Raw genomic sequence first — 20,214 nt, forward strand, 5'->3', positions numbered from 1 at the left:
GCCCCCCGTTTCTCGCTGCGAGTGTGTGGTGGGCGCTGCGCACCGTGCGGCACCCCCCTAGCAGCCCGGCGCCCTGCGCCACCCAGCCTTGCCTTAGAGCCGGCCCTGGAAGGACTCACAGCATTAGGACTACAACAGATCTTGCTTCCCTGTTAAGTTTCTAAGGGGGAGTCCCCAAAGCCATAGCTTTGGATTCATCACAGAGAATAAGTCCATTCTCTGTGTCTCTTTCCAGCCCTCAGCTTCAGACCAGATTAAACAAACACTAGCTCCTGGCCTCCTGCACATAAGATTACATGGCTTCAAACAGGGAAGGGGGGATTGCCCCCTCCTGAAAGAGTATCACCAGCCTGCTGTCTCTATGGCAACCCACCTGTTCTTGGCCAACTCTTTGGACATGTAAATGGATGCCTAACAGACTTGTCCAGGCCTATTACCTTAACAAAGAGACTACCCTGACCAGTTAGCAGTTCTTTCTACTACCAACTCCCCTCCGACAAATAGAAAACCATAGGCTTGGTTGGGAACCACAGGCATCATCCAAACCGACCCCACAATTTTATAACAATACCCGTGTATTGATTACTTCTTATTTTGGGAATCAGCACTTCCAGAAGAGGAATAGCTAGATGGATATTATTATTATTATTATTATTATTATTATTATTATTATTATTATTATTTAAAAAATTCTATACTGCACTCCATCCCTTGGTGCAATGTGTCCATTAACCAGAAGGTTGGTGGTTCACACCCACCTTGCAATGGCTATGGGCAAGATTCACGCATTGCAATGGCTATGGTGGGTGGAATTGGCAGTTGCTTACTAACAAGCAAGCATTCTCTTTCACCTCCTTACAAGAAATCAGAATTTCCAGAATCTGTCCGCTTACCAGGCCGTGCCACTAAGCTTCAGGCAGCAAAATGTCTTGGACCAGAACGGCTGATTTCCCAAGTCACTTGGCCATGGACACAACAGATAGACATACAGGTGGGTGGGAGGTCCGTATGCCTTGTTCACAAGCAAGAAAATACATAATTTTTATTTTAAATAAGGTAAGTGTGGACAAATCTGAATCAGTATTATTACTGTCTACTATCTTATGCACTTTCTCCACTCCCTGTTGTCCTTCCTTGTTGTCCCTTGGTTGATTATGTTTCTACGGCAACACTGTCAAGGAAGCAAACACAATTATATTGTGTGCTACAACAGAAAGAGCGGAGTGTCACGGATAAGCTACTCTGCAGTTTTGAATTGAGTTCTATTTCTGCACCATAGAGGGGAATGTGTGCCTTACACTCCTCCCAGCCTACAGAACTTCATGATATAATATGGGGAATTTATGAAGAACGGGATACCTTGCTTAATGGAAGAATCCAACTTTGCAACTTGTTTACCTGTGCAAAAGTAAGGAAAGCTGCCATGCAGATGGGCCCTTTTGTGATCACAGCACCTGGGCTGCTTTACACGAGGATGTTCTCTGTTCTCCAACCTCATGTTCTCCATCCTAAATTTGCTCCAGAGGGTTGCCGGGGGGACCCCAAACAGATTTAGGGGGAGGAGAAGGGGAAAGTTCCATTGGACAAGGTTGTTTCCGTATACTAATGGAACAATACTTAGTATTACTTTAGATACAAACCTCAGCATACACAGGCAGACAGCACTCCTCTCCTCAGCTGGTCTGTATAAAATTTGGGATTTCATAGCTGGTTACACAAAGCAAGGGCCAAGACAAAGTTTTGATGATGGCAATACTTGTCAGTTTTAGCTACCGAAACCTTCCTTTTCTTTCTTCTCTTTAAAACAGATTATTGCATGTCACCTCTGCTTTCTATACAGCGACGAAAAGGCCAAACTTTTTACTTGTACTTAATTCATTTTTCTAATATGCTCAGAACTTTAAGCAAATACAATTACTATGTGGCAGGGTGATATTAGGGGGGATGGAATCGGCTTGAGGTCTTCTTGGAGTATTATTAGTGTTGATTGTTAAGAGTGGCTTACAATCTCTGTTTCCTACTGGCTGCTGGATTTCCATAGCAACAATGGCCATATATTACCTTCTGTGGCGGACTTCATGTGATTTATTGTTTCTTTTTAATATATTGCAGCAAATGTGACTGTCCACTGCTAGCTTCATCCTTTAGAATATTGAAGGTTTACTGCGACCTGCAGCAGCTGATTTGATTTCTGTTGCTGTACCCCAGGTAGAGGCATACTGAGGGTCCCTTGCTCCCTTGGCAAGGACCAGTATCCCTTCCTCCGATTTAACAGCAAAACAAGGAGCCAACAGCAACAAAACTTGCATGTTTTCAACTTTGCTTGGAGCGCAGCCTCCAACCTTCCCCTCTCCAGGTTTTCTGACTGTTCTTTCCCTTTCTCTGCCACCCCTTGCAAACGAGACTGGGACCTTTCTTTAGGAGAGAGCAGCAGCAGTAACTGTGAATGGCCACCTCCACAGCAATAACTTAAACTCTCTCTGGGATCAATGCCCACTCACAGCCACTCAGACACAGAGGTGCAGGGAGAGTAGCTGTGCCTGCTTCCCACCCCACCAGCCCCTTGCCCTGCTCCCCCTTTCCAAACAATGGATCCGCTGCGCCATAGGCAGTTGGACACCCTTGAGGGCAAGGGGGGGGGTGAGGAGAGCATCCTCTCCTGGTATGCCCCGTGGAGGACCTTAAGGTCCACAAACAACAATATTCTGGAGATCCCGAGCCATAAGGTGGCTAGATTGGCCTCAACTAGGGCCAGGGCCTTTTCAGTATTGGGCCCAACTTGGCGGAACGCTCTTTCACAGGAGACCAGGGCCCTATGGGATTTGTCATCTTTCCACAGGGCCTGCAAGACAGAGCTGTTCCGCCTGGCCTTTGGGTTGGATTCAGTCTGACCCCTGTGTTTTCCTCCCTCATGGTTTTGATTTATGGACTACTTAAAATGAGGCTGCATTTTAAATGTTAAAATTGTATTTTAATCTGTATTTTAATTAATTGTTTTCTTTTCTTTTATGTCTTATTGTAATTTTATTGGTGTTAGCCGCCCTGAGCCTGGTTTTGACTGGGGAGGGCGGGGTATAAATAAAAATATTATTATTATTATTATTATTATTATTATTATTATTTATTATTATCTTAGCAATCTCCATGAGATAGAGGTTTCCACACCTTTTTTTTTTTGGTCCCCTTTTATGCCCATCTCCCGCAAGGTCTCAAGGAGGGACAAAAAGAAAGAGAAGACTGGAGACAGATTTCTGGGGTGGTTTTTGCACCTCACCCCAGTCCTGCACCTGGGAGGGGGGCAGTTTTCCTAACCTGTTGATACGCCCCTGACACCAGGAACTAATTCCCAACATATAAAGTGCTCATTCAGATCTAGAAACTGTAACCTTTTGTCTTAATGTTCCTCCCAGATCCCTGGGATGTAGGGCAGGTTAGCACAGTGGTAAAAAGTACTCCATGACTTCCTTGCTCCCCCTTATACCTGAGGTCCCACCACCCCTTAGTGTTGCTACCTCTATTTCCATCTCGCTTCCCTCAAATCCCTTCTCAAAACTCACTCAGATGAAGGTTGCCAACTTTTCTGTATGAACTTTTCAACCATAGCCTGACATGCAGGCTTATGCTGATGGTAATGCCTATCTCCATATGTTATGTATAAACCAGCAGGTGAATGTTTTTACATCAGTCTGCTACAGAAGGCATTAGAATGGTCCAATATAGTATTTTCTGGTAAGTTGACAACTCTACATTTAACCCCAGAAAACTCCCTTAGATTGAATGTGGTAAACGGTACACAGATTTTTTTTTTGCTGACAAGCATGGCTAATGAACAGTTTTGGCATTCGTCATAGGCTGTGTCAGCGGAACAATGGGAGTTTTGAAAAGTTCAGTACAAATCGCTGATGGGTGAGATGGAAGCTTCATAAATCTGAAAGAAACTCAAAAGAAGCAAGCAAGTCACCACAACTAAAAGGGGGATCAAAACCAGCTGTAAACTACCACAGAAGCCCACCCAAAAAAGATGGCTGCACAGATTGGTTCCCTGTTTGAGGTTATTGCCAACACCGCTTTTTATCGAGCAGTTTTCATGAAAAGAGCAATCTAAACACTTTCCCTTGATACATTCTCAAAGCATGCTTGAAATTTATTTATCAGTCCTTGAAGCTGTCCCCTAAGAGATACAAAGGCAATTAAACCAATTTCCCTAAGCCAGGATCTTTTAAATATTAAATCCCTATTCGACTGCTTGAAATGCATTCGGTGATGCATGTGTGTGGATGGAGGGATGGAATCTGCTGATCCGATACTGCCCAGGGCCAGCCCATCCATTAGGTGGAGTTCGTCAACTGCCTCAGGTGGTGGATCCACTTGCTGGCAGCAGATCCACCACCGTCCATCTCCTTTTACTTCCTGGACCACCTCATGCAGCCTGTGTGCATATATGAGTCGGCATGTGGCTGAGTAGGTGGCTGTGCACATGGTGGCATTTTTTTGTTTTCCCCAGGATGGTAAAACATCATAAACATTGACTACATTATGAACTACTAAATAGGGCATTTGCCAGTTTTGTGCAGCAGCCAGGAGTCAGGATTGCAGTGGAAGGAACTGGTCAAGTCTGCCTTGCCTGCACCCCCAGCAGAGAAGCAAGTGGAATTGGCTGCCTGGAACCAGAAACTCTTGAACTGGGGCCTGAGATACAGCTCCTCCTATTCCTAAAGTTAGATCTTGCTGTAGCAAAAAGACTTATTAAACAAAGACTGGATTATGTGAAGCTACAACAAAATCTTCTGATGAGCGGGGGGGGGGGGGTCTGTTCACTGATGAACATTGGCATTACCCCCTATTCACCAGGTTCCATCTTATCTAACCTCCCTTTCCGTGGCGTCACACGGATTTGCTTTTATTAAAGCGAGGTTTAATGTTTTTCCATCAGATGTGCTGAGACACGGATTTACCAAGGGCCAAGTCTCTGTTTTGTGTGGTCGTGACAACAAGTCAGCTGAATCCCTCCAGAATATAATGTTCAATTGCTCCATGTATAGAGCGGCTCGGGTTAGTATATTGAACCCGATAATCCAGAATTCTAGCTGATAAGCCAGTTGAGTCTCACCTTGCATACGTGCTGCAAGACACGGATCCCCATAGAACCTTGCAGGCTGCAAGGTTTTTAACCTCAGTTCTCTCGCATAAGAGACGTTCTGGAATGCTGTTTGATTTCTGAAAGTTTTTATTCATATTAATCTTAATTGAAAATTTGACTCTCTTGTATATTCTTTGTCTCCCCAAATCGCTGTGATGCGTTTTATGATGTATTTTGTAAATGGCCTTGTGATTTTGTAATGGTTTTGTCTGGTTCTGTTATGGTTTTGTTTTGTTTTGTTTGTTTATATGGGCTTAAAGCTGTAATAAATATCTATCTATCTATCAGCTCCTCCTAAACCCAGCCTCCTGTCCTGAGCATTCAAGGTCCATCATGCAAGTCACTTTCCTAAGATCTGCCTACCAGTGCAGAAAACATACTATGGAGGAGGAGGACATAATGAAGGGACCACAACTCCCATCATCCCGGAACATGGCTGGGGCTGTTAGAGGTTGGAGTCAGTCCAACAACAGATGGCACACCTGTAAAGGAAAGGTGCCAAAGCAACAGCTGTCAGGTTGAAGATTTTTACTTCAGCCTGCTCTGAGGAGTTGGAGCTTGGGCTGCAAAGGGTAAAAGGCAGGGTTAGCCAACGGTGCCCATCCAATGTTGTTGAATGTTAAGTCCCATCATCCTGCCCAATGACCATGCTGACTGGGGATGATGAGACGAGTTGTAGTCCAATGGCATCAGGAGGGTGCCACATTGGCTAGCCCTGGTATAACACAACCTTCTGAGCAAGTTCCTAGCACCCAGTGATCTGCCTATACTTCTGCAGCTCTGTGAGCTTTGTAACTGACCATTTTGCTTCTCCTGAACTCCATATCTGTATTGGCTGCCTCCATATCATCCCCAGTTATTCATGGGCTTGTTGACTCAGAACAAAGCAGCTTCACTTTGCACAGGGTTGCCTTTCATTTTTCTCACGAAGAGAATTATAAGTTGTTGCACAGACCAGTTTCCTGCTCCACAAAGGGAATGGCTTTATTTCTTTCCGATAGATCTGAAGTTTCATTTCCCTTCCCTTAACAGGAATCAGAGCCAACATCTACCCAGCAGCATGGTGATGGGGGCGGCGGGGGGGGGGGAAGCGTGCAGTTATTTTCTTGGTCCCCCCCCTCCTTTTAAACTTCTCCAGTTGCCACCATTTAGGATGTAACAAAATATACAGACCACATGATCAAACTGGACAGAGTTCACCACTTTCACAAACATGTATCAAGTGAATGTATTTGGGTGACAGAAAAATAAATATATTTTTGTGTGTGTGTATTAAACACAGATTTGCCAAGTCATTAACAACAAAAACAAAGCTCTGTCTGCCACACATGGAACACAAGAGCCAAAGAATTTGAGATGAGATTTGTTTACATGTGTAATGTCTTTGTAGTTGCTCAAGTATGATGCCAGGGGTCTTGTAAAAATCTAGCTTACATCTGGATTTTTTTAAACAAACCCGTAAATTAGTACCAAAGGAATATACTGTGGTGGGCTTGTGCTAAATCTTGTTGTAAAACACACACCTGGGAACTATTTGCTGCAACAGATAAATGAGTATTACAAGGCTAGGCAGAAAGGTAATTATAGTACCAGCATTGTTTTAAATGTGCATAACGCAATCACTTGCATACAACGCTTAAAAAGTGAAAATTCAGCCTTCAGCAGTCACTCTATCAATACTCTCATGAAACAGCCAGGTAACAAAAGTGAATTGTTGCCTTCCATGGCTTTAAAAAGTGCTTTTCCTTCAATTAATCCATTATCTATCTATCTATCTATCTATCTATCTATCTATCTATCTATCTATCTGAACGCTTCTACGTTTGTAGGCTTTTCCACTCCTTCCTGCTCCTTTGCATCTTAAGCAGCTGTCTGTTTAGTAAACAATAGCTTATGCTTCATTGAAACAATGAAGTATAAGCTATTGAAACATCTATAATAATAACAAAATAGAACCTCCTAAATAACGGAATTTCTGGTTTGGAATTCAACAATTAAAGCTACACTCCTATGGCCCCTGCAATCAGTGGCGTAGGAAGGGGGTGCAGTGGGTACGGTCTGCCCCAGGCGTCATCACTGTGGGGGGTGACAAAATGGCAAAAATATGTGTTTGGTTTGGTTTATTATTATTATTTTTTAAAAGGGCTCACAACACTTTTTTTAAATAAAAAAATAACTCCAGCACCCACTGCAACCCGCTTCCTACACCACGGGTAGCTAGGAGAGGTGGGGGGCACTGGGCCCCACACCGTGGGGTCTGCAGCGTGCCTAAGCCACGCGTCTCTCCTGAGGGGGAGTTGGCGGGCGGACTGCCTGCAAGCTTCGCGCTGCTTTTCTGAGCAGTGCGTTGCTTGCGTCTGCTCACCACCTCAGCTACCCTACAGCTGAGGGGGAGGCTGCAGAGAGGCTCTACGTAGCGCACCCTGCCTTGGCTCGCCATGCCCCATGGGCAGCTTGCCCCATCCCCATGGGCGGCTCGCTCCGCCCTCAGCTGCAGGCCGCGCGCACTGCACCGGGCACCCGAGCGACTAGCTACATCGCTGCCTTCAATGCCCTCCTGGGGCTGCAAGATACAACAGATTTCTGTCTCCCATAGTGCAGAAGGAGATCCAATGTTGGACTGCCACTACTGCCATTGGAACATCCATGGTCCTGTCCATACCTATCCCAGATCCCTTAATTCAAAGAGCATACAGAAGACCTATTTCCCCAGATTTAGAACCATTTTTCTCCTCCCTCCTCTTCAATGGCTCTCTGAAAAATGAGCCTTGATGTTTTCCTCTCTTTTGAGTAAAAGCAGGGATGAGGTGGACTGGGGCAGCTGCTTCAGGCATGGAAGCCCAAGAGGCAGGCCTCAGGCATGGAAGCCCGATAGCCAGTGTGGTGTAGTGGTTAAGAGCGGTAGACTCATAATCTGGTGAACTGGGTTCGCGTCTCCACTCCTCCACATGCAGCTGCTGGGTGACTTTGGGCTAGTTACACTTCTCTGAAGTCTATCAGTCCCACTCCCCTCACAGAGTGTTTGTTGTGGGGGAGGAAGGGAAAGGAGAATGTTAGCCGCTTTGAGAATCCTTAGGGTAGTGATAAAGTGGGATATCAAATCCAACCTCTTCTTCTTCTTCTCCTCCCACAGGTGACCCACCACTCTCACTGCTGGTGGAGAAGCAGTGCCGGTTCCAGCAAGTACCCTTGAGATCTCGCTGAAATCTCACAAGATCTTGTGCACTCCATGAGATCCCGCTGGAACCCACCATTGTTGCTGCTGCTTTGTGGGTGCTGCCGTGCAACACAGATAAGAGAGGCTTCAGTGAGAACAGTGCAGTAGCAGGGGAGGGCAGAACCTTCTTGCTTTGCCTCAGGTGTTGAAATAGGACGTACCTGCCCTGGAGTTGGAAACCTATGGTGTGAGCTCTAGATACTGTTGGGCTCCAATGTCCATCAACTCCAGCCAGCCTGGCCATTAGTCTGGTATGATGAGAGTTCAGGAACACTTGGAGGACCAGAGGTTTCCCACTCCTGAGGTAAAGCGGAAGAGTCCTTTCCTTCCCATTCTTAAAAAATCCTAATTGAGCACCTGATCATTGAACCACTCACTTCAATTACTGGAGAGGAGAGCAGATTGAAGATAACAGAAATTAGAATATAAGAAGAGGGTACTGGATCAGGCCAATGACCCATCTAGTCCAGCATCCTCTTTTCACAGTGGTTGATCAAATGCCTGAGGGAAACCCACAAGCACAACCTGAGCACAAGAACACTCTTCCCCTCCTGTGGTTTCCAGCAACTGGTTTTCAGAAGTATTACTGCCTCAGGCTAGTAACCATTGAGAGCCTTATTTTCCATGGATTTGTTTAATACAGTGGTTCCCAACAGGTGGTCCGCGGACCCCCAGGGGTCCGCGAGCTATGCCAGAGGGGTCCGCAAGATGCTATTAGAATAAAAAATATATTAAATATATTTCGTATGATAACAGATTTTTGTTTTGGCTGCTTCCTGCATGAGCAGAGTCTAGCGCAAAACTAGAATTAGATAGAGGCAGTAGTTCTGCTGTATGCCGTTAGGTGGCGCTTTACAAACACTACTGTTTTGCAAAGAGGCAGCGCACACTTTCTACTAACGCTCACCTCCCCAAGATGCTTTGCGCGCGTCGGCTTCATTTGTGCGCTACTGCGCAGGTACCCTGTCTTCTCCATTCCCCTCCCTCCTCCCTGGCTCGCGCTGCCTCTTTGCAAAACAGTAGTGTTTGTAAACAAAGCGTTGTTTTTCACGGAAGCTACGGTTCGTGTAGTTAAAAATGGACCGCTGGGTAAAAAGTGGCTCATCTCATTAAGAACGGAAAATTAAAACTAACTGTATACTGATGGAGTACTCTGTTGTAACTGTAAAAAACGTATAAATATAAAATATAAAAAGACTCTTAATTTGGCTCTCACTTTTTAATTTTAGGATTAGGAATTAATGGGGGTCCTTGTCACAATAGCGGCTCGATGAGGGGTCCTCAAGAAAATTTTGTTGGGAACCCCTGGTTTAATACAAGTTGGTGGCCGTGACTGTGAGTTACATAGTTCCATAGTTCATATGGAAAAGTACTTTGTTTTATCTGTCCTGATCTATATTAGGTTTATGTTTGCTTATTGCATAATAGTGACAAATATATTGTTCAGTGAATTTTCAGTTTTAGTTTCACTCCCTGAATAATTTTGTAGGGTGGAATTCAGCTTGTCAGGTGGAAAAATCTATTTCTCTTCCCTCACATATTTCAAGGGTACCTGGAGGGGAATAGGATGGGGAAGAAGGCCACATTGCACAAGTGGGCGTCCTAACTCAGGGCTTCCACTGATGGGCCTCATTAGTTTATTCCTACCCATAGCTTTTCTATATTGATTCAATAATTCAATGGATAACTGGGCATTAGATTCTTATTTGTTTTTAAAATAATGTTCCTTAATTTTGTATATGTGCAGAATGGATTTTCACTAAATATAGATCTCACAAGAGCAAACTTGAATTAGCTAAAACATGTTCCATCAGTGGAACAATAGTTGAACAAGAAATGAATGCTCCTCATTAGGGAAAAGCTCTCACACCAAATTAAAGAGGCAATGTGCCAAGGAAATTCAAAAGATTTTCATTGCACATAGATATCATCTCTGGTATACATAAAGGGGAAAGCATTCGCTGGCAAATCCCAACACTACCTCTCCATATTTATGTGTTAAAGTACCTATAAAAAGTTTATATCTCCCCCCTCAAAAGCAATTCCAGTTGTTAAATAGGGTCAGTCATAAGAAGTTAGGTGCCACAAAAATCAAATTTAAGATTAGACAGAGAAGCTATTGAATGTAAATTTTGTTCTAGTGTTTATGCTCTATTTTTGTTCTAGGATCTTTATATTAATAGTACTATTGTAAGAGCTCTGAGTCATTTTTAAAGTTCTGTATTTTCAGCCTTGTATGAGAACTGAATCAGTAAATGCTAAAACATTGGACATGATCCAGCCCAATGATCCAGCCAAAGTCAAGCACATTGGAAGGAAAGATGAGGTTCAAGCCAAACCTATTTATTTAGCTATCTATTGCCTGTTACCGGTAGATGTGTATCCTACCTTTCTACCAAATGCTGCTTCAACATTTGACTAACAATATGATGCAAACAAAATTGAAAATGTTGTGTGGTGGTTGTCAAACTTCATATATGAAGTGTGCAATTGAATTGAAGGGATTTCTGGCTTGTCGGAGGTGAAATGGGATTGAAATGAAGACCCCTGAAATGATTTGTGCCACCTCAATGACCCAGACATCTGCTGAAAGTGGAAGTGACATTATAATGATATAATGCCAGGGTTGAGTGATGGAAGGAGAGCAAACACCAGGGGGATGAGCAGAGGGAGAGCCCCATTGTGACTAACAGGTCAAACTTGTTTTCAGAGAGGACAACTTTACCTGGAAATTGTATCTATTTCAGTTCTTCTCACTTGAAAATTAACTTAAAAGATGCTGGAATGTATTTATCTCTCTCTGGCAGATTTCTTACCCAGAAACATTTATCTCATGTCTGCAATTTTTGGATCAATGTTCAGTGAAAGTTAATTAGAGATGGTGCTAGCCAGACCTCTTGGCAAGAAGCAGTCACCAAGAAGATCATTCCTCAAGTTCCTACTAAATGTACTTCAGATGTTGAGGAGAAATAGAAGAACGGTGTTTTCCAATTACCCCATTTCCTCTGCAGCCTTTTAGGGGACCCTTGGAAGAATGTGGTTCAGGGAGCTGCAGATGGAGGGAGAATTGGGGGGGAATTGCTCCCTCAAGTGAAGAGATTTTGGATCCAAGCCACTGTAAACCAGTGAGATTGAAGTCAATGGGACCTAAAAGTGCTTAGCTTTGACTGGGTCTAGGCCAAAAGCTTTACACAAAATCATAAAAGCTCTTGAATTATATTAGCTGACTCTCTTGAACAGAAACCTTGCTGTTGTGCTGGGACTAATGTAAGAAGCTGACAGTCTCACGAGCCTTTTATTACTGAGATGAAGTAATTGACATAGGTGTAATAAAGTTTTGTACAGATGGGTAAAGACAGATGTGAAATCATACTATGCAAAACGCTAAGCAGCCCAAAGCACATCAAAAGGCAACTGGTGCCTTTCTCCCAATTGAGCACCTTCTCACAAATTAAAGGTATCCATCCATTTACTTAATAAATACAACACAGCCCCCTGCCTCAGCTCAGGGTCTGCATGTGTGCTCTGATATGCACAAAAGATACTTCACATGAAGATAAAAGGGATGTGTGCATTCAATGTAGTACACAGATAGCGAACTCGAGGCCCTCCACTTGTGACTGAACATCCCATGTGTCCCAGCCAGGATGGCCACTGATCATGGAACCAAATCAACTTTATAAACCTTGGCTTGAAGTCACCAGTTCTGCACATCATTATGACTGGCCACATTTTGTGAGGCTTCGGACGCAACACTAATCTGTGGTTAGTAAGAAGGGGAAAACTTCTTAAATTCTTGTTAGGCACACAGAGAAGGAAAGGGGGAGCAGACAGTCCCAACATGCCAATTAACCACGGTGGATCATTTAACTTTGCGACAACTTCCAGCAGATAATGATATCCAGTAGCCTCACAATTTCAACAAACGCTAATCTGCATTTGTATTACCAGTAATAGCAATGGAATTATTTTCTTGATTTCTTTTAAAAGGGAAGTGTTCACAAAAAAGTAATAAGTACTGTATTTGATGAGAGCTAGAAACGAGAAATTTGGAATTTTGTGTAACTGAGTTTAAGTAAGCTTAAATTAATGCATGCAAATGTCAAACCTAATTATATTAACAGAATGGCATATTCTGCTCAGTGTTTGTCACTGCAGGTTTTTAAGTATGAAATTTCATGTTCTTCTTTTAGCTTGTGGAAACTGATCTTTTTCAATTAAAAGATCCATATGAAGTAGCTGTTGATCTTTCGGTTTTGTACTACTAAATGTAGTTGATCCTGTTCCAGCAAATTAGTTAGACTCCATTATCCCCCAGAGAAATATTTTAGTTGTCTCTGGCACAATTTCACCACCACCACACATCTTTCCCTTCCACACCTTATCAGGAAAATATATATATTAAAGATATTTTTGATGAGATGTAACCTTGAGTTTCTCAGAAGTCAAGAAATGGTGAGGGAACCAGCACTGCAGCTTGCTTCTAAAACTACAAGACTGTTACCCAAGGTACCACTGTATTTGTAGCAGAGTTTTCCCTGGAGGCAGAGGACAAGAACAGGAGTCATACTCAAATTCACAGTCAAGAGCTTCTTTATTGCTTGACTGGTTGCACAAGCCTTTCTGTTACTGTTATTCTGTTACTATTATATACAAGCTATTTACATTCCTTCTTTATCTCTCCAGCACGGTATAATCTCAGTCCAGTAATTAACAATCCTGACACAGCAAAACTCACAGTATCAGCGGCACACATTGTCTTACTTCCAAACTTGTTGTCAGCGTGCGTGCTGGCAGTGTGTGTGTGCTTTCCTTGTGCGGAAATTGCAGCCTGCAACTTCCTCCCTTTATTTGCACCTCCAGCTGACACCAATCAAGCCTAGAGTGCCACTCCTACACACTACAGAAAAATTCTGGAAACCTCTTTAAAGCTTCCAGGAACTTCTATCTGTTTCTTAAAGAACGTTTTCCTAACACTAAGAGCGTAAGAAAAGCCAGTATCCTCTATTTTTGCAGTCGCCAAACAGATGCCTTATGGAAGCAACTGGTATTCAAAACCATAGCCCCTCTAGCACATTTTATTTATGGGATACATTTTAGCGATCACTTCAATCAAGTGTCAGTGACCTAGACAAAGTCTGATTGTCAAGTTTGGCAGGAGGCAACTACTTTACTCTCGTAGACGGAGCATTTTGTGGTTCATCTCAAGTGGCAAAATGTCTTGCGCTATCCCTGTAGCAAAGTCACTTGAATAATGCAGACAGGGTTCTGAGAGAAAAGAAGACTGTTAATACTTTACTGGGTAAGCTGAAATACTGGGTAAACAGAAAGGTTTTGTGTTTCAAGAAATAAACAGAAAGATAGTGGTTCAGGCTTACCAGGCCTTAGTGTTTCTTAGTGGAACCAGGCAGAGGGCCTTCTCGGTAGTGGCACCCTCCCTGTGGAACGCCCTCCTTTCAGATGTCAAGGAGATAAAGAATTACAAAACTTTTAGAAGACAACTGAAGGCAGGTATTGGGAGGTTTTTAATGCTTGATGATTTTAGATATGCTGTAAGCCACCCAGAGTGGCTGGGGAAACCTAGCCAGATGGGTGGGGTATAAATAAATTATTATTATTATTATTATTATTATTTATTACCACATAGCAGGAAGACATTCAATGACACAAACAAAAGAAAACTCCCTTAAAACTATGCAACCTAAGAGGGCATGTGCTACCACAGTGAACACCATGCCATTCTGCCTAGTGTTGCAAAGGAACATCTCCACCCATTCCCTCCTTGACTTTAAAGTTGACTTTAACACTAACAGAGGTAACTCTTACATTTCGAACAGAATAATCCTTGCTATTGTGCTTCATATATTTAAAAGAACTGGAGTAGCTGTAACCATCTTTGCTTCCCACAATTACAATCTAGCTGTAATGAACACTGTTTTTTACACATACTACAAAATCAGTTCTAGGAAGTCCTGGGAAGTCTTGGACTGTGGGCATATTCATATTATTCTTTTGAGCCCCTGCCAGATTTGTAGCTTTGGGGTAGCCTATGCTGGCTTTTCTTTACAGCATTGGACTTTCCTTTCGCTTCCAGGCATATCCGCAACTGGGCTGGAGGAGACTCTTAAGAGTCCCATGGACTGCAAGAAGATCAAACCTATCCACTCTGAAGGAAATCAGCCCTGAGTGCTCCCTGGAAGGACAGATCCTGAAGCTGAGGCTCCAATACTTTGGCCACCTCATGAGAAGAGAAGAATCATTGGAAAATACCCTGATGCTGGGAAAGATTGAGGGCACAAGGAGAAGGGGACGACAGAGGAAGAGATGGTTGGACAGTGTTCTCGAAGCTACGAACATGAGTTTGACCAAATTGCGGGAGGCAGTGGAAGACAGGAGTGCCTGGCGTGCTATGGTCCATGGGGTCATGAAGAGTCAGACATGACTAAACAACAACATGCTGGCTTTAATTTTTCCTGATGCCACTATTCGTGTGACCCAGCATATGGCACAGCTGCTGAAAGTCAAATGTGACTGGCAAACAGTGATTTCTATGGACTCAGGTTTCGGGAATAAGCCCCAGTTTCATGACAGCTGAAAGTAGTTTGAATTGATCCATGGCTGAAGTGAATTGATGGTTTTTAAATGGTTTTTAAATCAAATCTCACACTTAACAGGCCTGTTTGTCAAGCAACATGGTTGCCCTATCAAAATGCAATGTTCCCTGCTTTCACAGGAAAAAGGGGGGGGGGAGAGATGCTTTCTATCTCATTTAAAGCTATCCTTTCCCCCATCTGACCATCTTCCCCTTCAAATGGTACATTTAGCACAGTGGTTATCCTCCTTATTGAGTGAAGATGGGATGCTAAGATAACAAGCTGGACTCTAGCCAGCCTTGCAAAGACAAACCAGGAAACATATTGCATGAATCATTTGGAACTAGCCTGTGTGGAGGGAGATGAAAATGCTGAAGGCAAAAGCTTTAGCAGAAACCATGCGCTACAAGACTTTGAAGTGTTTCGTTCTCCTTAACGAACATTACCTTGGGAGGCACCTCCCAGGACGCACACAAGGCCAGCTTTAAATGTTACTTCACAAGAGATGCTGGAACGAATTCTAACATTGCCCATATGCTCTGGTCAGATTATTATTTTTCTCCCTTAGAAGATTATGAAGGTGAAATAAGCACAGCTGAAAAATGGTTGCATCACTTTGTAGGCTGAATACACTTTTAATGCTTTCAAATGTCAATAATGTTAAATGGAATCAAATGAACAATCTGCATTCCCTTCCCTTTAAAGAAACGGTGTTGCCTGGCATTCTTTTTTATGATCTCTGCAGAAACAGGCGCAGTAGTAGCCATGGAAGCTGTTCATGAGGAAGGTGGGGTGGGCACAGGGAAGGGAAAGCAAGGAGGGGAACTAGCAACCTGTCCTGAAGCATCTGGCAGAAATCAAGCAGTGTGGCTGGACTTCTGAGTGTCTTGGACAGGTTGAACAAGCAGGCAAAAGTTTGAAGAGGAGAAACGGAACAAATTGGTCTCTTGGAGACAAAGACTGTGTTATCTAAGAGAATCAGAGATTAAAGGGGCAACTGGGACCAGGCATATGCTGAGGGAAGGAGGGAATTTCCAAATACAAAAAGTGACTAGTTGCAGGCTGACCAGAGACAAAAAATTATTAGACTTAGGCAAAAGGCTTTCTGCTGAGTCCCTGGATGTGGAACCCTGTAAGTTTCCAAATAATGATTTGGTTAGGGCCAACACAAGTATCTCAAGTGCATACCTCATGTAGGGAAACAGATGTAACATTAAGTGATTCATAAAATCATAGAAGTGTAGAGTTGGAAGGGACCACGAGGGTCATCTAGCTCAACCCCCTGCAATACAGGAATCTTTTGCCCAACCTGGGGCTCGAACCTGCAACCCTGGGATTAAGAGTCTCATGCTCTACCAACTGAGCTATCCCCATAGCTCATTAATCATTTATTGATGGGGTAGTGCACCAATCAGGAGGAGACTTTTGTTCTCAGCAGGGCTAATGAGACCAAACTGAGCCATGTGCTTCTGTTAGCAGCTGGCAAACAGTACAGGTGTAGAATTAGTTATTACCATACAAATGAAGGTTGCCCTCTGCTCAGTCCCATGTGTATCTTCTGTTAAAGAGGGTAGCTAGCTTAAGGCAACATTTGGTTCCTCTGTTGTATTTGCAAAGTTGTTGCACGTAGTTCCAGAGCATGTACAAAGTGACAGCTGACAACTTGGTAAGATACTGATCCACACCTTCCCCACATCACCAACCCTGTATCTCCTTGGCAATGTGTAGTAAAAACCAAAACAAATTTGATACAATATCATCACCCTCACTGTGTTCAATAGTTTAATTTATTATTACTGTACAAATGAGAGGCACTTATGGGATTTTCTTCCCCAGGTTTTAAAATAATTTGGTCAGCTTTGTGTATTTTTATTTTATTTTTTAGTATAACTTGGCCATAATTTTAAAGTGGGCTAAACAAATCATGGTTGTCTGAGCAACCAGGTGATTAAGCTTAAAATCTTATATATATATATATATATATATATATATATATATATATATATATACACACAAGAAGTGTGTGTGTGTGTGTGTGTGTGTGCGCGCACACACACACACACACACCTACATCTGATCTAAAGCTGTGGGGAGTTCAAAGGCCTGCAGAACATTTCCTGGAAGCTGCAGTTCAATCATATCTTAATTTTTCTTCTGTCTCACCTCTGTCACCTGAGGATAACTGACTTGTAAACCATTCTACAATTAGTATTTCAGAATGGTACAGTGGGGCTCATGAAATTCCCATGAAGCAATGAAGTAGAAAGAATATAGGCCTACTTATTAAGATACTGAGATTTATTACATGTGGGTTTTTTTTTAAACCCCACCTGAAATGAGGTTGTTAACTTGGGATAATAATTTCTGGCTCATTTTATGTACTGCAGGGATACTTTATTTAGTCAGCTGATTGGGCAGATCAATCAATTGTTACCAATTAGAAATATGCCATTGACTAAAGCAGCAGATTTCTTTTTTAATTGATGCAAGCGCTTATAAAAAATAGTGTCAGTTTATTTATTTATTTTTTCCATTTCCATTTCTTCACCCAATGGTGGACGTGGTGGCTACAAATACAATTTTTTATTTCTATTTTTTTTTAGTAATAATCCAAAAAGAACAAATCCATTTAAAAATACAATTAAAATGGCAAAGTAAAACCAGTTTCAACATATTTAGAAGTCATATAATGGGCCCAAGCTCTGTCTAAATAAAAATGGCTTTGCCCACTGGCTGAGGAACTAATTGGGATCAGCTGCCAAAGAAGCCGTTTCTTAAGTTCCCACCTTAGAAGAGGCATGCCTTAGAGAACAGTATTTCCCAACCAGTGTGCCTCCAGATGTTTTGGGACTACAACTCCCATCATTCCTGACCACTGGTCTTGCTAGCTAGGGATGATGGGAGTTGTAGTCCCAAAACATCTGGAGGCACACTGGTTGGGAAACACTGCCTTAGAAGATAATGCCTAACATGGATGGGGGGAAGCACAGCCCTTCAGATGCTGCTGAACTACAATTTCTGTCACACTGAACATTAGCCATGTAGGTTGAGGCCAATGGAGGGCCACAGTTTCCCCAACCTAAGACTAGGCTTGCTGCAACACGCATATATATCCATGAAAAACAAAGAACTGTTTTCCTTCCGAACGGTTGTTTTATGCACATGCAAATAAATGAACATTTACCATAAGTGTGCATGCACATGAAAGCTCATACCAATGACAAACTTAGTTGGTCTCTAAGGTGCTACTGGAAGGAATTTTTTTATTTAATACATTTCAACTCATAGGACTGATGGACTACAATTTATTTAACTAGGTGACAGACCTCATGTACTATGCTCATCAAAGCGCTCTGCTAGCACAAGCCTGAACCATTTCAACTGCTAATTTATGCTAATTCCTCATTTTGAGTATTAGGAACTCGCACTTCCAGTTCAGTCCGGCTTTGAAACTTTACTGTGAACGTCTGCAAAGAAATCTGTGCAGTCATGCTAATCTGGAAGAATCATTGTGCCTACTGACTTATCATTGCAGTTCAGTAGTTCCCAAAATATGAGAGGGACATACATTTCTAAAGTGAAGTGAGGGAGCTGTTGTTTCATATTTCCCAGAATGCATCTACTACAGTACATTGAATTGTGGCTTGGGTCTAACCCAGACCAGCGGATCACTGCAATGCAAAATAGGAGACAGGTCATTGACCTGACACTGTGTCAATTGTCAGAGGCCACCCACTAACAAAACACTCCTATGTACATAAACTCAGAAGTACATCCCACTGTGCTCAGTGGAGCTCAGTCCAAGATGTGCATAGGATTGCAGCCTAAATCTCCAGCATGTGGTCACTGGCGGAGCAACAGGGGTGCGGGGGGAGTGCACACCCCTGGCGGCATGATCCCGGTGGGATGCAATTGTGCCATGCCCCCGCAGGTGGCGCACCATGTCCCCAGGACAAGCACCACACACCCCGGGACGTGCGCCAGCCATGCCCCCGCCTGCTCTCCGTCCCCCCACCGGAGCTTGAAGCTCCACCACTGCATGTGGTTTACCTGCCCTCCCCACCCCCACCACAGATGTCTTGTCCCAGATTCATATAATTATCATTTGTATTTATAACCCATCCTTCACCAAATGGCCCCAGGACATAAGTATGAAAAATAAGTATTGTGTACCATTAAAGTCGGGACACAGGTGGCGCTGTGGATTAAAACCACTGAGCCTAGGCCTTGCCGATCGGAAGGTTGGTGGTTCGAATCCCTGTGACGGGGTGAGCTCCCGTTGCTCGGTCCCAGCTCCTGCCAACCTAGCAGTTCAAAAGCACGTCAAAGTGCAAGTAGATAAATAGGAACCGCTACAGCGGGAAGGTAAACGGCGTTTCCGGCTTTGTCATGCTGGCCACATGACCCAGAAAAACTGTCTGCGGACAAACGTTGGCTCCCTTGGCCAGTAAAGCGAGATGAGTCCCACAACCCCAGAGTTGTTCGCGACTGGACTTAACTGTCAGGGGTCCTTTACCTTTACTTTTTACCATTAAAGTCATAAAAGAAAAAACCACAAAACAACCAATTATCAGAATAACAACAGCAGCTTGAACTGTTGCTGATTGCTAATTGACTTTTTCAAGTGCCAGAGTTGTCATCCGTATTAGATGAGTTTCACCTAAAGCAAAATATGAAACCAATTTAAAGTTTCATACCCAGGTGACACATCTGAAGGATTTTGAGGGGGGGGGGCGGGGAGGAAATGCAATGAGATTTCAGCTTTTCAAGGGGTAACCATGTTATGCTCCAGAGTCTTGGAGCATCTTACCAACACATTTATTATGGCATAAGGCAGGCATAGGCAAACTCGGCCCTCCAGATGTTTTGGGACTACAACTCCCATGATCCCTAGCTAACAGGACCAGTGGTCAGGGATCATGGGAATTGCTACAGTCCAGTTGTTAGATCTCAGGTTCACATTTCAAGATGAAGGTGCAAAAGGACAACACAGAGCCACTGATATCTTAACTGTTTATTGGAGAGTCAGGCTAAATGTAAAAAAGGGCAGATGATTTTGGTTGGAAGGTGATGCTTTCCAAACTGCCATTATCAGAATGAATCACTTCCAAAGGGATATTTTTATTCTGTTGTCGGCTGAAGTGGTGGAAAGGTCAGGCACTGTGCTAAAATTAAGCTGATAAACAGCGCTTTCAAACACACTGGTTTTTTCTTTTTTTATCAGGCTGAAACTCCAAATAGGGCACGATCCACCTATTTAAGCA

General features: G+C 43.2%; 1 protein-coding gene and 1 long non-coding RNA gene across 3 annotated transcripts in view; one reads left to right on the forward strand and one right to left on the reverse strand.

Annotated features, from left to right (window-relative positions):
• LOC132591905 (protein CFDP2-like) overlaps positions 1 to 4,896 on the reverse strand; it is a 33,502-nt gene extending 28,606 nt beyond the window's left edge. Inside the window, exon 1 of the mRNA XM_088672004.1 lies at positions 4,759 to 4,896. The gene's annotated coding sequence lies outside the window, so the exon portion shown is untranslated. The remainder of the gene's footprint in view (positions 1 to 4,758) is intronic.
• LOC148687694 (uncharacterized) lies at positions 1,203 to 15,658 on the forward strand. 2 transcript variants are annotated; one of them, XR_015950534.1, is made up of 4 exons: positions 1,203 to 1,408; positions 3,852 to 5,052; positions 8,274 to 8,661; positions 14,452 to 15,658. It is a non-coding gene; the product is annotated as an uncharacterized LOC148687694 (long non-coding RNA). The 2 variants fall into 2 exon arrangements; XR_015950533.1 differs by lacking the exons at positions 8,274 to 8,661; positions 14,452 to 15,658 and having other exon boundaries at positions 3,852 to 5,439.
• Positions 15,659 to 20,214: the final 4,556 nt, after the last annotated feature.

The sequence above is a fragment of the Zootoca vivipara genome, chromosome 1, assembly GCF_965207765.1.
Source record: "Zootoca vivipara chromosome 1, rZooViv2.hap1.1, whole genome shotgun sequence".
In the NCBI taxonomy this organism is placed as follows: Eukaryota; Metazoa; Chordata; class Lepidosauria; order Squamata; family Lacertidae; genus Zootoca; species Zootoca vivipara.